The 14,758-nt window shown below is 50.4% G+C and overlaps 1 protein-coding gene and 1 pseudogene across 8 annotated transcripts in view; both read left to right on the top strand.

The window, feature by feature from the left end:
* The window catches only part of LOC119251306 (class I histocompatibility antigen, Gogo-C*0203 alpha chain-like), a 30,763-nt pseudogene extending 20,059 nt beyond the window's left edge, over positions 1-10,704 (top strand).
* Positions 1-14,758, top strand: part of LOC119252167 (saoe class I histocompatibility antigen, A alpha chain-like) — a 131,391-nt gene that overhangs the window by 57,824 nt on the left and 58,809 nt on the right. The gene's annotated exons all lie outside the window — the stretch shown is intronic.

The following is a 14,758-nucleotide window of genomic DNA, read 5'->3' as shown; positions in this document are numbered from 1 at the left end:
TTGGGTTTTGTTTCTTAATCCAGGCTGCAACTCTGTGTCTTTTTATTGAAGAGTTTAGTCCATTTACATTTAGAGTTAATATTGATATGTTAGCATCTGTATTTGCCATTGTGTTTGTCTTTCCTTTGATTTTATTTATTTATTCTTTTAATAACTTTTTTTTTTTGGCCTTCTTTCATTGTTATTCGTCCCTCTGAGGTTCTGGCTTTAGGATTCCTTGTAGTATTTTTTGGAGTGGGGTTTAGTCATAATGAAATTCCGGAGTTTCTGTTTGTCTGGGAAGGTCCTTATTCTTTCTTCATAGAGGAAGGAGAGCTTTGCGGGATAGAGTATTCTTGGTTGGCATCTGTTTTCTTGGAGTCTGTTGACTATGTCCCTCCACTCTCTCCTTGCCCGTAGTGTTTCTTCAGAGAAGTCGGATGTCAGCCTGATTGGTTTTCCTTTGAATGTTATCTGTTTCTTCCCTCTCGTCAGCTTCATTATTTTTTCCTTGTCCTGGATTCTTGGGAGCCTTACTATTATGTGTCTTGCTGTATTTTTCCTTTCGTCGTGGAAGTTTGGTGTTCTTCTTGCTTCTTGTATATCAATTTTCAGCTCCTTCTTCACATTTGGGAAGTTCTCTTCAATTATCTCTTTGAATATTTTCTCTGTTCCTATATCTCTAGCCTCTCTCTGGTATTCCTATAACTCTTGTATTTCCTTTCCTCATGGAGTCAGATAATTCCCGAAGTCTTTCTTTGTTCTTTTTCCTTTGTACTTCTCTTTCCTTTTCTGCTTTGGTTCTTTTTATTTCTGTGTCTTCAAGAGTACTTATTCGTTCTTCGATTTCATCTATTCTGCTTTCATTGCTTTTCCCAGAGTTCTTTAGTTCCTCCATTAATTCTTTGATCCCCTGCGTTTCTTTTGCTTCCCTCTTTAAGGACTCAATTTCATTCTTCTGACCATTGTTTTCCCTCTTTAGGGACTCAATTTCCTTCTTCTGATCATTGTTTTCCTTTATGAGTTCTGTCATTTTTTTAATCACAGCAATTTTAAATTCTCTTTCTGGAAGGCTCAGAAGTTCTTCCAAGTTACTGTCGTTGCAATCTGGGGGGTGGTTTTCTTTTTGTGGTGTGCTTTTTTCCTGAGGGGTTGTTTTGTTGCGTGTGGTTCTTCTACTCCCTACTGTCTGTTTTTTAATTTGTCGTATGCACTGGGACACTATTGCTGGGACTGGCCGGCATCTTGGGTGAACTTCTCCGCTCCCCTCTGGCTCCTCCAGGAGCCATCTGTCGGTTTCAAGCAGTCTTTACTGAAGAAAGGTCCCTGTTCTAAAATGCCGATGTGGGGACACACTCCCCTGTGTGCTTGGTCTGCCCCGGCGGTGGGTTCCCGCTCCCCCACTGGGTTTGGACTGCAGGCCAGAAGGGGCCTGGCATGGGCGAGCTTCCCCGCTCACCTCTGGCTCCTGAGGGAGCCTTCTGCAGGCAGTCTTTACTGAAGAAATGTCCCTGTTCTAAAATGGCGATGCGGGACGCACTCCCTGTGCGTCCGGTCTCAGGCACACTCTTCTGTGCGCCCGGTCTGCCCTGGCCGTGGGTGCCCGCTCCCCCTGTGGGCTCACACTGCTGGTCTGAAGGGGTCTGGGGTGGGCTAACTTCCCAGCTGGCCACGGGCTCCACCTTCTGCTGGTTTCAAGCAGTCTTTTCTGAAGAAAGGTGTTAGTGACTTTTTTCTGGTCTCTAGGTGGCACCAGAGATGTCTCCTAGAGCCCTTGGGGAGCTGTGTTTTTCACCCCGTGGGACAGGGAACAGAGTGGGAATGGTAGGGAAAACCTCAACGGCTTTGGGGTGCTGTGTCTGCCTTGTGTCCCGCTGATGTGGAGGACCCACGCCTCGAATTTCGTGCCCCGGGTCTCAGTTCCAAAGCCCTCAGGTCCAGGACGCGGGCTGTAGCCCAGTTAAGTGGCCGCAGCAATGGCGCCTTTTGCACCCTGCTCCCGTGTCCGGGCACCTGGTTTCTGATTACTCAGTGAGGGACTTTCACCTCAGTGAGGGCCCCAGCGCATCTCCCCGCAAGCCTAGGCCTCAGGCATGGGGACCTGGGCAGTCGCGATCCCGATCCGCGTTTGCTTTTCCAGCATGCCGCTTTTCCGCGCAAGCTTACCGGCCGGCCCAGGGCTGTGTGCAGGTCTCCAGAGTCTCCTTTGTTCTCTAATGGCGCCCGGAGCCGTTCACTCACCGCCTCGGCGAATCCTTCAGTGTTCTCCACAGCTCCCGTTCATGGGGTGTGGTGGCTGATATAGTTCCTTTCCACTCCCAGTCCTGCTTGATGCGTAGTTTGTTCTTGTTGGTCGTTTTAGTTTGTTTTTTTCCTCCTCTCTACTGGTCGGAGAGTGCCGCCTCTGTGGGCGGGGGAGGGGAGCAGGGTTCTGCGCTTTCCTCCCTCCTAGTCCTCTTTTATGGCAACTTTCTTCTTCGGGTAGTTTGCTGGAGTCGTCTGTTTATCTTCCGTGTCCCAGTTCTCACTGGGACCTGCCGCTTTTCCTCCCTATTAACTTTTTTTAATGGGAGATCTTACTCGCAGCATCTCCTCGCCGCCATGTTGCTCCGCCTCCTTCCCACCTGTATAGTTTTAATTCAATATCAAAGTAGAATAATCACAATTATCTGAAATTTCTACCGGTTTCTTCATTCCTCCAGGCTGCCTTTCCCCCCTTTCTGTGGATGTCACACTGTTACAGCATCATGTCTCCCTCCCACAGGCTCTGTGGGGTGGTGCAGCCTTGATGACCCCACACTCACCCCCATTCTCTCTCCCCATTTCCTGGGGGTTTCCAGGGAAGACAATCAGCATCATCCTGCTCCAGTTACAAAGTCTCCAAGGACCCTCCTGGACTCCTTCTCCCCAGACCCCTGGAAGGAGTGTGATGCCCCTCACCCTCCTGCTGCTGCTCTGGGGGCCCCTGGCCCTGATGGAGACCCGGGCGGGTGAGTGCGTGTCCAGCTGGACACTGTTGCTCCAGGAGGGAGGAGCAAGGAGCCCTTGCGGGTGCAGGACCCCAGGAAAGGCTCATCTCCTCCCAACCTCTTGTATCCCCTTCAGGCCCGTTGTGTTCTGGCCCCTTCTGTCCCTCCCGCCTCCCCTGAGTGCTCTGGTCCCCCTGAGTCTGGGCCCTTCTTGGCCCACCCCCCTTTTCACTCTCACGGCCCTGCCCCTTTTTCCCCTCCAGGCCCATCTCCTGGGACCTGGGCCCGTGCTGAGAGGAGGGTCAGCCCGGGTCTCCCCTCCCGCCTCCAGGCTCCCACTCCCTGAGGCTTTTCTACACTGCAATGTCCCTGCCCGGCCTCGAGGAGCCCCGCTACATCGCCATGGGCTCCATGGATGACACGCAGTTCTGGCGGTTCGACAGCAACTCTCCGAGGGGCAAGAGTGTGGATCCGTGGGCTCCCTGGGCGGGGCGGGTGGGGCAGGAGGACCTGGACGAGGAGACTCAGAACCTAAGGTACATCACACAGTAGTTCCAAAAGCTTCTGAAGCACCTGCGTGGCCGCTACAACCAGAGCGAGGACGGTGAGCTTCGCGGGGCGGGGCCAGGGTCAGGTCACCCCCCATTCCCACCCTAAGGCCGGGGTGTCCCGAGTTTCAGGGTCCACTGACCCCTTGAGGCTGGTGGATCTACCAGGCCCCTCCCCCGGGAAGGGACTTTCCTGCCTGCCCTTTCATTTTCAGTTTAGGTTTATTCAGGGTGTAAGGGCGGGGTGACCGCGGGTGACCTCAGCGCTGACCGCTGGGCGGGGCTTAGGGTCTCACACCCTCCAGAGGATGTTAGGCTGTGAAGTGGGACCCCATGGGAACCTCCTCGGCGGGTATGAAAAGTTCGCCTATGACGGCGCGGATTTCATCTCCCTGAGCGAGGACCTGCGCTCCTGGACCCCCGCGGACTCGGGGGCTCAGATCACCCAGCGCGAGTGGGAGGCGCAGGGGAGGGCCGAGCGCGTCAGGGACTGTGTGCAGAGCAGGTGCTTGATGTGGCTCCGCAGATTCCTGGAGTTGGGGAAGGAGGTGCTGCAGCGCACAGGTAAGAGGGCCCACGAGGCCTCGGACCTCCCCTCTCCTGCCGCCCCACAGGGAAATGGAGTAATGGGCAGAACAGCACCTGCTTTCTGGGCAGAGAGGGAGAGTCCCCCTGGGTTTCATGTTCTGTGCTAGAGAGAGACTCGCCCAGAAGACACCACTTTTCTGGACGGTTAAGGAATCCAGTCTCTCCTGAGGGAGGGGAGGCCATCCTGAAATAACTCTCCCTGGATCTTAGTGACCCGGCACCCATCCTGGGAACAATTAGTTTCTCTTTCAAGGTCTTGTTTTTGGTCTGAGAACATTTCTGGATCTGACTCCAGCCTTTCTGTGTCATCCACCCTCCAGCCAGGTGAGGAGCAAAAGTCTGTGTTCTCCTTAGAGACCTGCGTCCTCCTACCCTGGGCTCTCACCTGATTATCCCAGATTCCCCAGACTAGGCTGGTTTCTGGACTCTGTGCTTCCTCCCTCCAAACCAATTGTCATGTCCATTCTGAGGATGGTCAGTGAGGCTGCTTCAGTGTCCAGGAAGGAAAAACCCAAAGTGTGAATTTTCTGACCCTTATCCTCAGATCCCCCAAACATAGAGGTGACCCTCAACCTCACCTCTGACCATGAGGTCACCCTGAAGTGCTGGGCCCTGAGTTTCTACCCTGAGGACATCACCCTGACCTGGCAGTGAGAAGGGGAGAACCTGACCCAGGACATAGAGCTGGTGGATACCAGGCCTGGGGGGGATGGAACTTTCGAGAAGTGGGCAGCTGTGGTGGTGCCTTCTGGAGAGGAGCAGAGATACACGTGCCATGTGCAGTATGAGGGACTACAGGAGCCCCGAGTTCTGAGATGGGGTGAGCAGGGGGAAATGTGGCCACAAAGCCTCCTAGGGAATCATAAGCCCTTCTGGAGACCTTCAGAGGATCAGGATGAGGCCTGGGGCTCAGAGTCTCACCTTCCCTTCCCTTCCAGGGCCCCTTCCTTAGTCCTCCATCCCCACCGGGGCATCATTGCTGGCCTGGTTCTCCTTGGAGCTGTGCTCACTGGAGCTGCGGTGGCTGAAGCTGTGATGTGGAGGAAGAAGTGCTCAGGTAAGAAAGGGAGTGGGGGATCTTGTCCACTGGAGGCTTTCAAGTCAGGGGGAACTTGCCCTACCTGGTTAATGGGAAGTACCATTCACACACTGGTGTTGCCCAGGGGTCATTTGGTCTAGTCCTCCCTTACCTCCTTTTTTCTGTTTTTCCCAGCCATGACCTGGGTCTTTAGTCACAGTTCTGGAAACTTCCCTGTTCTGCCGGATTAGAAGATATTTAGGACTCCTGACCTGACTCCTCCTTGGTCTCACATTATGTTTCTTCCCACAGGTGGACAAGGAAGAAGCATCACTCAAGCTCCAGGTTAGTGTGGATCAGGTTTTGATCCCTGAGCCCCTGGGGACAGTGTAGATGGAGCCCAGTGTAGATGGAGACAGTGTAGATGGAGCTCATGGGGGTGTCACCCTCATAAGTTCCTCCTGTGGTCTCATTCTGACCAAGTTTTATTGTGTTCTCCCCTGGGAAGCAGCAGTTCCCAGTACTATGAAGTGTATGTAGGCCCTAAAGGCGAGACCCTGGAGGACTCCAGTGGGGTAGAGGTTGAGGCAGAGAGGCTGGCACTGGATTATGGTGATGCTTTCAGGAGGACAGCTTGAGAATGCAGTGGTCTATTGATAATGTTAACACTCAGGTAATTCACCTGAATTTCTTCATGATTATTTTCTTTCACAGTGAGAGACAGCCTTGTGTTGGCCCGAGTGTTACAGGATTCCTTTTTCCCTACATTTTGTGGCTTTATGATCCCCTGGTTTAAACCACTTCACCTGCGAGAATGGCCTATTGTTTCCAAAAGATCGGAAACAACAAGTGCTGGCAAGGATGTGGAAAAAGGGGACAGTCCTGCATTGTTTTTGGATATAGACTGAGCCAGCCCTTATGGACACAGTATTGAGGCTTCTTGAAAGAGTGAATGTGGTTCTGCCATTGGACCCAGCAATTCTACACTGAGGATCTCCTCACAGAGGATAAATACTCTCCTGTGAAGGGACCTGCACTCCCGTCACCACTGCAGCACTATTTGCAGTAGCCAAGCTATGGGAACCACCTGAATGCCCCAGACAAGTGACAAATCAAGAAGAAGCTGTGATTACATGTATACATATGTGTACATTTACAGGTGATGTATGTACCTGCGTAATGAAATAGCATCCACGGTCAGAAAACACTGCGGCAACATGGATGGAAGAGGGATAAGTCAAAAGGAAAAAGAGAAATACTTATATATAATGTAGAGAAAGCAGATGAGGGGCAAGATTAAGCCAAACTTCAAAACTAATCCTTGAAACCCGCCAGGCGCACCTATTGCTGACCAGGGCTGTAGACCAGTCCAGGTTTCCTGGCCCGGCAGCGCTGGGTGGTGGACTGACCCTCTCTAGTTTGGCATCAGGTTCATTTGACAACAAACCCTGACTCCTGCTGACTGAGTACCCTGTTGTGTCTTGTTGCACCTATACAACCACGGGATCCCCAGCCTTTGCTGTTTCCTGGGATCTTGTACTTGATGATGCAGATTATGACTTTTTTACACCATTTATATATCCCCACATGGCCAGAAGGTGACATCTTCTGACAAATTATTATTCTCCTGATAGTAACAAATCTTGGTGCTTTTATCCTTTATTTTCCCTTTGCAACACTGAATTATTCTTTATAATTCCCTAATGAAACATCCACATTTTTTTTTCTAGATTTATTTATTTATTTATTTATTTATTTATACAAGCACTGGGTACAGTCAGATGTGCAGGAGGGTGAGAGAATTCACTAGAGCCAGAGCGGGGAGCAGAACAGGCAGAAGGACCGAGGTACACTGCTGAGGGGAGCAGCGGGCGGCAGGAGAGGTCTGCGCACCATGTGGGACCCTTGTCGGTGGCCGGGGATCAAACTGGCACTGCAGAGACTGCAGGCAGCTTTGCAGCCCAGCGCTCAACCGCTGCACCACCGGGAGGCCCCATCCACAATTTTTTAAAAGTTTGTTTTTAACTTTCGTGTAAAAGAACTGGGGTGTAGGCCAGAGGTGTGGGACATGAGAGAATTCATCAGAAACAGAGTGGGTTGCAGGACAGGCAGATATACTGAAATACACTGCTAAGGGGAGTAGTAGGCAAGACAGGAGAGGTCTGCTGTGCCATGTGGGGTAGTTCCCTGGCAGAGGATCCTCTCAGGCTCTTGTAGTGGACCTTCTGAGTGGTAGTTCTGAGACTTAACCCCTAGGCCACCAGAGAGGCCCAACACCCACAAATTTTAAAGAATCAAGTCTTGCAAGAAATTGTCTACTGTTACCTCATTACCATGGATTAAGTATTCCCACCATCTCACTGCGCCTGCTGGAGCTGAGAGGATACAGCAAATCATATGACAACATACGAGAGTTTACAACGGGTGGATTCAACTCATTATAAGTGTAAGGCCCACAGGCTGGCTTATTTAGGTTGTGCATCTTGGTCAATATCTGGACAGTTTCCATTCATGATGGTGATGTTCGTATCTTCAAATCTTAAGGCCATTTATTAATGGCTCAGCTCACCATACACACCTTCACCTCTTCTTTGACTACAACTGTGGACAATATTGTATATTGCAGGATAGAATTGGAGGCTCCTTCAAAAATTCTTCCTCCTTTGGAGGGAAAGGCCCATAGTTATGCAAAGAAGGTGACAAGGAAAAGTGCAGCAGCCAGCAGGGAATTGTAAAGATGAAAATTTAGTCCATGGAGAGGTGACAAAGGCTGAGCAGATTATTGCCCAATTACTAATTATTTTTAATGAGGGAAAATAATCTACATCCAGCCAGGAGACATAGCGATGGTAGCATTTGACACTCCACATCGAGGGCCCTGCTGAGGGATGGTCATGCTGAGAGACTAAGAGAAACCAACCTGCATGAACACCAGGGGTGACCTAAGAAGTGACTGTGTCTTTCTAGCCAGTGAATCTGTGACTTACGTTGTCTCATCAATAATGTTTAAAAAGGTGGAGAGAAAGTGAATGAAGATAAATGTAGGAATCTAGCACAGATTTTAGGATGGAAAATTTGGTAGCTTTATGGAGTGTGATCAGGAAAATAATAGCAAGTGTTTGGATCTGGATATATTTAGAGATGGTCTTTAGTGTTTCCTAAGGTAACATCTGGGTTTTGAGAAGATTCACTAGAAAGAGAGTGGGGAGCAGGACAGGCAGATTGACCGAAATACACTGCTGAGGGGAGTAGCAGGCGAGACAAGAGAGGTCTGCTGCACCATGTGGGTCAGGTTGCTGGCCAGGGATCTGACTCAGGCCTCAGTGGCTGCCAGTAGCTTCATAGTGCTGAGACTTTACCCCTTGTGCCACCAGGGAGGCCCTGCATGCTAGTTTCTTGTCCCTTTGTTCATGTCTTTAATAAACGTTTTGGCTGGGGGAGTGAGAGACAGAGTTCCTCTTGATGGCTCTCCCCAGCCTCCCCCTGCTGCAGATTCATTTAGACTCTGAGTCTTTGTTAATAGCTGAGAACTTCTTATCATCTGTCTGCAGCAGACGGACAAGCAGGAGCACAGGTGCAATATGTGCACTGAGAAATAGATCTGGGAGGTGATGTGATGTAAATGATATTTAAAGTCTTGAGCATGGACGGGACAGGGAGTGATGACTAAGGAAAAGAAAGGAGCAGGACTGAACCCTGAAATCCCCTGTGTTAAGACCATCCCCCCACAGTGCCAACTGCATATTCTGACAACCTCTGGTGAAGGCAGGGAGACCAGGGAGCCCCCACTTCAGTGACCACAGGAATCACTGGGACACTGATGAAGACTCAGAAGGTCTAGAACAGAGTCTGAGAGTCTGTTTATAACAATATTGGTGCTGATCATATTTTTTATTTAAATTTTATTTTTATATTCCCTATACAATTACAACCCCCTTATTTTGAACCCAAGCCCTCCTTTCCCCGCCCCCTACCCCCCATAGAGTGTCTCTGATTCATAGTTATTTGTTGATTTTGATATTTTCTTTCTTATAGTTATTCTTTTTCCTGGTCCCTTATTTAAGTTTTCTAGATTCCTGCTATGAGTGAGACCATCTGGTATTTTTCTTTTTCTTTCTGGCTTATTTCGCCGAGAATGATCCCTTCCAGCTCCATCCATGTTGCTGCAAATTGCATGTGTTTATCTTTTTTGAATGCTGAGTAATATTCCATGGTGTATATGGACCACATCTTCTTGATCCAGTCATCTATTTTTGGGCATTTGGGCTGTTTCCAAAGCTTAGCTATTGTAAACAGTGCTGCTATAAACATAGGGGTGCAGGTGCTCTTTGGAATTGATGTTTCTGTGTCCTTTGGGTAAATACCTAGGAGTGGAATTGCTGGATCATATGGAAGCTCTATGTTTAGTAGGTCCAGAAATCTCCACACAGCTCTCCATAGTGGTTGGACCAGTTTGCACTCCCACCAACAGTGCAGGAGAGTTCCTTTTTCTCCACACCCTCGCCAACATTTGTTGTTGCTAGTTTTTTTAATATGTGCCATTCTCACTGGTGTAAGATGGTATCTCATGGTAGTTTTGATTTGCATTTCCCTGACTACAAGTGATGTTGAACATTTTTTCATATGCCTGTTGGCCATTTGTATTTCCTTTTCAGAGAAGTTTCTTTTTAGCTCTTCTGCCCATTTTTTGACTGGATTATTTTCTTTGCTTTTGTTGAGTCTCATCTGGTGCTGATCATACTTTTAGCAGAAGAACGAGACCAGATTCCTGGCTATGTGTCAGCCTCACCTGCAGGGTGTGTTGAGGAAGTGATTCCCGGGCTCCCTGTTCATCACTCTGAGCTGCCCGGTCTGGGAGAGACCTGAGTATATGTAACACACCCACATGCATCCTGGGGCTCAGCCAGATTGGGGCCCCCTGATGTCAATGATCAGGGAGCTGTGAGGACCTGGAAGAAAAGACAAGAAATGCGCTGGGGTGGGGTCTGTTTTCCTTTCTCTCCCAGGAGGCATATCCAGATGGACGTGAGGAAGTGGTTCAGCTCAGCATAAAGAAAATCTGTCACTATCCCTGGATGGATTTCTCACACATACAAATTTACAACATAAATTTTTCAAGTAAAATTTACTAAAGGCATTAATAGATACATGTGAATGTATATGTTTGTATATAATAGTACAGTGTGTAACACTGACTCCAGAACCCCAGAGCTTCCCCAGCTGTTTCCTGCCCCCTGAGTGGTGGGACATGCGGGCTGTGTTGATGCGGCGGCCCCAGTGGGCACCGCCAGAGGCCAGTGGGAGCAGGAGTCTGAAAGGGCTGGCAGCAGCAGTGGTGGTTTCCTGCACTGGCACCTGCATGTGCAGGTGGGAGCTGGTGGGCACAGCTCTAGAGATGGTGACAGAGGCGGGTTTCCTGCCAGGTTACAGGCAGCCTTCAGGTGGCCCCTCACCCGGAGCAAGCCAGGTTTAGGCAAAGGAGCCCCTAGGGCTTAGGCTCCCCCTTCCCTGCCCCCCAGAGGAGCTGCTTCTGGGCAGCACTAAGGCTGCCCTGCAGTGGGTGCCACAGGACAGCTTCACTGAGGCCACCTTGCTGGGCTAGGGATGAGAGCTGGGGGTCATCAGCTGGGTTTGAATGGACCCCCAACCACTCTGGCAGGGTCCAGGAGGCCGCTGCTTGAGGACAGGGCCCAGGCCACCCTGACAGCTGTGCCTATTGCACCCAGCAGCGGGAGTAGCAGTGCATGACAGTGGGTGGGAACTTCACCACCATCCACCATCAGTGCCATTGACAAAGGAGGCAGCCAACCTGGCAGCAGAGGCTCTGTGTCCCCCCACACCACCCCTGGGCATGCAGCCCACTGGGGCTACAGCAGCAAGGTCCCATTTGAGGCCTGTCATTGCTGTTGACTGTCCGGCACCACCTCCCAGTGCTGTTGCCTCCTTCCCATCCGGCCTGGTGTTCAGGCTGTGGCTGTGCCTGCTGGGGTATCTCCCACTGCCACTGTGAGTTGGAGCCTGGCCCAGTGCTTGCGGTTGTGCCCCCAGCTCCAGGCCCTCCCTGATGGGACTGTACCACCTTACATAGGCAGCCTTAATTTGGGACTATTGGACACTGCGGACACTATCTGGGGTGACAGCCGGCCACTGAGGCCTTAGAGACTATTTCCCTGCTCTCCTGTTTGTTAAAGAAACAAACTATCCTGAACCTGAGTGGTCTTGCAATTAAGCACACAGGTGAGAAACACAGACAGTGCCCTGTCCTCTACCTTAGCTCTGTCCTTCTGAGAGAGGGCCAGGGCGGAAGGGCCCATACCTACAAGAACCTGCACACAAACAGGCTGCACGTGCATGCTACATGACTCGTGATCTGTTTTCTTTGAACTGAAGCACTCATATTAAATAGATCTTGCCCTGATGATGCCCCCAAAGAGTGCCAGACACTGACGCCCTCTGATGTACCAGGGGCAGGATAACCGGGAGGCTGACGGCAAGTTCTGGGGCTGCTCATGACAGACACCAGGAGCGTCAGCTGTGACGGGCTGTTCTGATGGACGATTTGCTAAGAACATCAAGGTTTGTCAGCACAGAGAGCCCCGGGAGACACGCAGGAGAGTGACAGGGAGAAGCCGCCTTGCTTCTTGGCTTTGGACTTGAACCAGGTAAAGACGTGGAAGGAGACGCCTGGAAGAGCCCCATGGGGGGACCGACCTTTCCCTTGCCTTGTACTTTAATTTTGCTCCTTTTGGCCCAGACTTGCTGGCTCCTTCCAGCCACTTCTGTGGCCCCCACCTGCAGGCGCCTCAGACTTGGGGACCTTTCAGGCCACAGTGGCCCTGCTGTGGGTGGAGGTTGTGTGGTTCAGTCTTTACCCACGAGGGATGGGAAACTTTGGGTGTTTTATTCCTAATGTTCTTTCTTGTCTTTGCTCTCTATGAACATTAATCCTTTTAAAGTTCTTTCACACAAAGAAAAAATAATACAGATTTGTCATGAAAACTAAAGAAAACTGCAAAATTTGACTTATAAATCTTGCATCTTACTATGAGCAAGCTGAAACAGCTGCTTTTCTCTCTCTGCCCCCAAAATGTAAAATTTTTACTAAATATTCTGATTTCTCGTTTCAAAATGTGTGTTTGTGTAGATCCAATAATGTTTCCCCCGCCCCCTCTTTAATAGACAGTTGGAAATATAGGCGTTTGATCAAGGCTTTGTCTGGAATGTTGTGTTTTTAGAAACCAGACTGATCTCAGAGCCTGCAAGGAAACAATAACCCTGCACCTGGTTTAGAGGTACAAAGTGTCTGTCATGAGCCTAAGGGGAGGAAGGGGTGTGTGTGGCCAACTGTGTCCAAAAGGGGGTCAGTGTAGATGGTGGGATGGCAGCAAAGCCCTGGGGAGGAACAGCCTGTGGGGGTGTGCAAGGACAGAGGGGGTGAGGGTCAGCTGGACCAGAGAGAGAGGGAGGAACACAGGAGTGGGTGTCAGAGGCCTGGGAAGTGGTCACCCTGTGGGGCTGGGGTGACTGGGGCTGGGGAGCCCCTGCCAGGCTGTGAGCAGAGCAGGACCTGGTTTAGCTTCCACGTGAAAGGGGCCCAGACTGGGGGTGGCAGGAGAGACTAGTCTGTGTGTCTCCAGGTGAGAGAGGAGGGGCTCAGGCCAAGCTGGGGCAGCACAGGTGAGAAGTGGCTCTTTGGAGGTGCAGGGGGCTCCTGAGGACAGCATAGTCCTGTCCTGTCCTTCCCAGGCCTCGTCAGGCCATGGGCTCTGACTGGGGAGTAGGCTGGGGAAACTTATTTTATATTTTTTAACATTTATTTATTTATTTAAGAACTGCTGGGAGCCCAGGGAGCCTGAGGAGGGCCTGGCTGAGCAGGAGAAAGGGCAGCTCTGGGCTCCTGTGCTCAGCCCTGTGGCCACACGGGGGCGCTGCCGCGCTGTTCCGGATTCTGGTGGAGCCGCCAGGACGGGGCGGGGGCTGAGGTGGGCAGAGTTGGGGGTCCTGGAGGGCGGCGTCCTGGGGGTGACATGCTCTGTGAGGAGTCAGAGAAGCAGGGCTCAGAGGAGGGGAGACCCCGGAGCCCGCCCTGGCTGTGGGGTTTCCAGCTTTTCTCCCCACTTCTTTTCTCTCTGCAGCCCCTGGATAACAAAACCTGGGAAAATTGGAAAGTAGATAATTTTTTCCTTCTACAAGCTATTAGGTGTTGAGGGTAGTTTTAAAAAATTAAAGAATACTGTTACATTTACAGAAAAGTTGCAAAGGTAGTAGGTTCTGTTAGGGGGAGAGGATGTCCCGAACAAACTCCACAAACAGGTTTGATGGCCCCCACCCCCACCCCAGACCAGAGAGATCCAAGACACCAAGAGCTGCAAATCCCACCAAGGAACCCAAAACAAGAAACCAAAGAACCCAATCAAAGCAAGTGCTAAACAGGCACTTCTCTAAAAAAGACACACATGTGGCCAATATGCACATGGATAAATGTCATCATGTGCTGTCAGGAAAATGCCAATTAAAACCACAATGAGACACCCCCTCACACCTGTGACAATGACCCAGTGTAGGATGGGGAGGAAAAGGGACTCTGGTACATCGTGGATGGGGATGGAGACTGCTCCTGTTAATGTGCTGAATGAGGGGTTCCCTGGACCCTCAAACCTGATGAATCTAAGTGGGTATTGTCATCAGTTGCATAGACAAAGCATACTACAGTGTATGAGGCCTTTAATAGAAAGTTATAATAATATAATTCATGTGCAATAGAGAATTAGTGTGTAATAGAGAAAGAGAAGAGAAAGAATATAGTTAAAATTGTTTCCAAATGAAACATCCAAAGTTCTCGTCCCCTCTTGGGTATTGCCCAGCCTAACAGGGTTGGCCCAAAGCAGGACTGCTGAAGCACAAAAGCCTGCCACAGTCTAAGGTGCACCTCTGGTGGGGACTCACAGAACAGGGGCAGGAAGGGCCAGGAAAGTCTGGAAGGACAAGAGCAAAATCAAAATCCACAGCAAGATAAAGGCTGCCATCATCAGCCTCCCCTGGATCTCTCACCCATGTCTTTGTCTCTTTCAAGTGTCTATTTCGTGTCTCCCTGGGACCCCGGCACCAGCCCAAAGCTCATAAGCAAGCGTGGTTTCTTCTTCACACGTCCCTTTGCTCCATGTGCCTCCTCCAGTCTTCTTTCCCCACCTCGTTGCTTCTGCCTCCTTTTTAGCTTCCCATCCCTAGTGGGCTCCACCCTTCCTGGGGAGGTGCAGGAAAACTGGAACCTTCCTTTCCTATGGATACCACACTGTTACAGTCCCGCCCCTGTGGAGAACAGAATGAAGGCTCCTCAAAATATTCAAAATACACCTTCCACAGGGTCAAGCATTCCATTCCTTGGTATTTATCCAAAGGAGGTAAAAACACTAATTCCAAAGGCTATGTGCCTGCTCTGTTCACTGCAGCACTGTGCCCAATAACCAACTGTGGAAACAACCTAAGTGCCCAATGGCAGATGAGTGGACAAAGGAGAGGTGGTAGATAGACACAATGGAATACTATTCAGCTGTGAAAAAGATAAAGCCTTGAATTTGCAAAACATGGATAGATGTGGAGGGGATGATGCTAAGTGAAATATGTTTGAAGGAGAAAGTCAAATACCAGATGATTTC

The sequence above is a fragment of the Talpa occidentalis genome, unplaced genomic scaffold (assembly GCF_014898055.3).
Source record: "Talpa occidentalis isolate TD23 unplaced genomic scaffold, MPIMG_talOcc4v2.1 talOcc4.2, whole genome shotgun sequence".
NCBI classification, from domain to species: domain Eukaryota; kingdom Metazoa; phylum Chordata; class Mammalia; order Eulipotyphla; family Talpidae; genus Talpa; species Talpa occidentalis.
The sequence above is the reverse complement of the archived record's forward strand: the minus strand, read 5'-3'. Positions and strand labels throughout refer to the sequence as shown.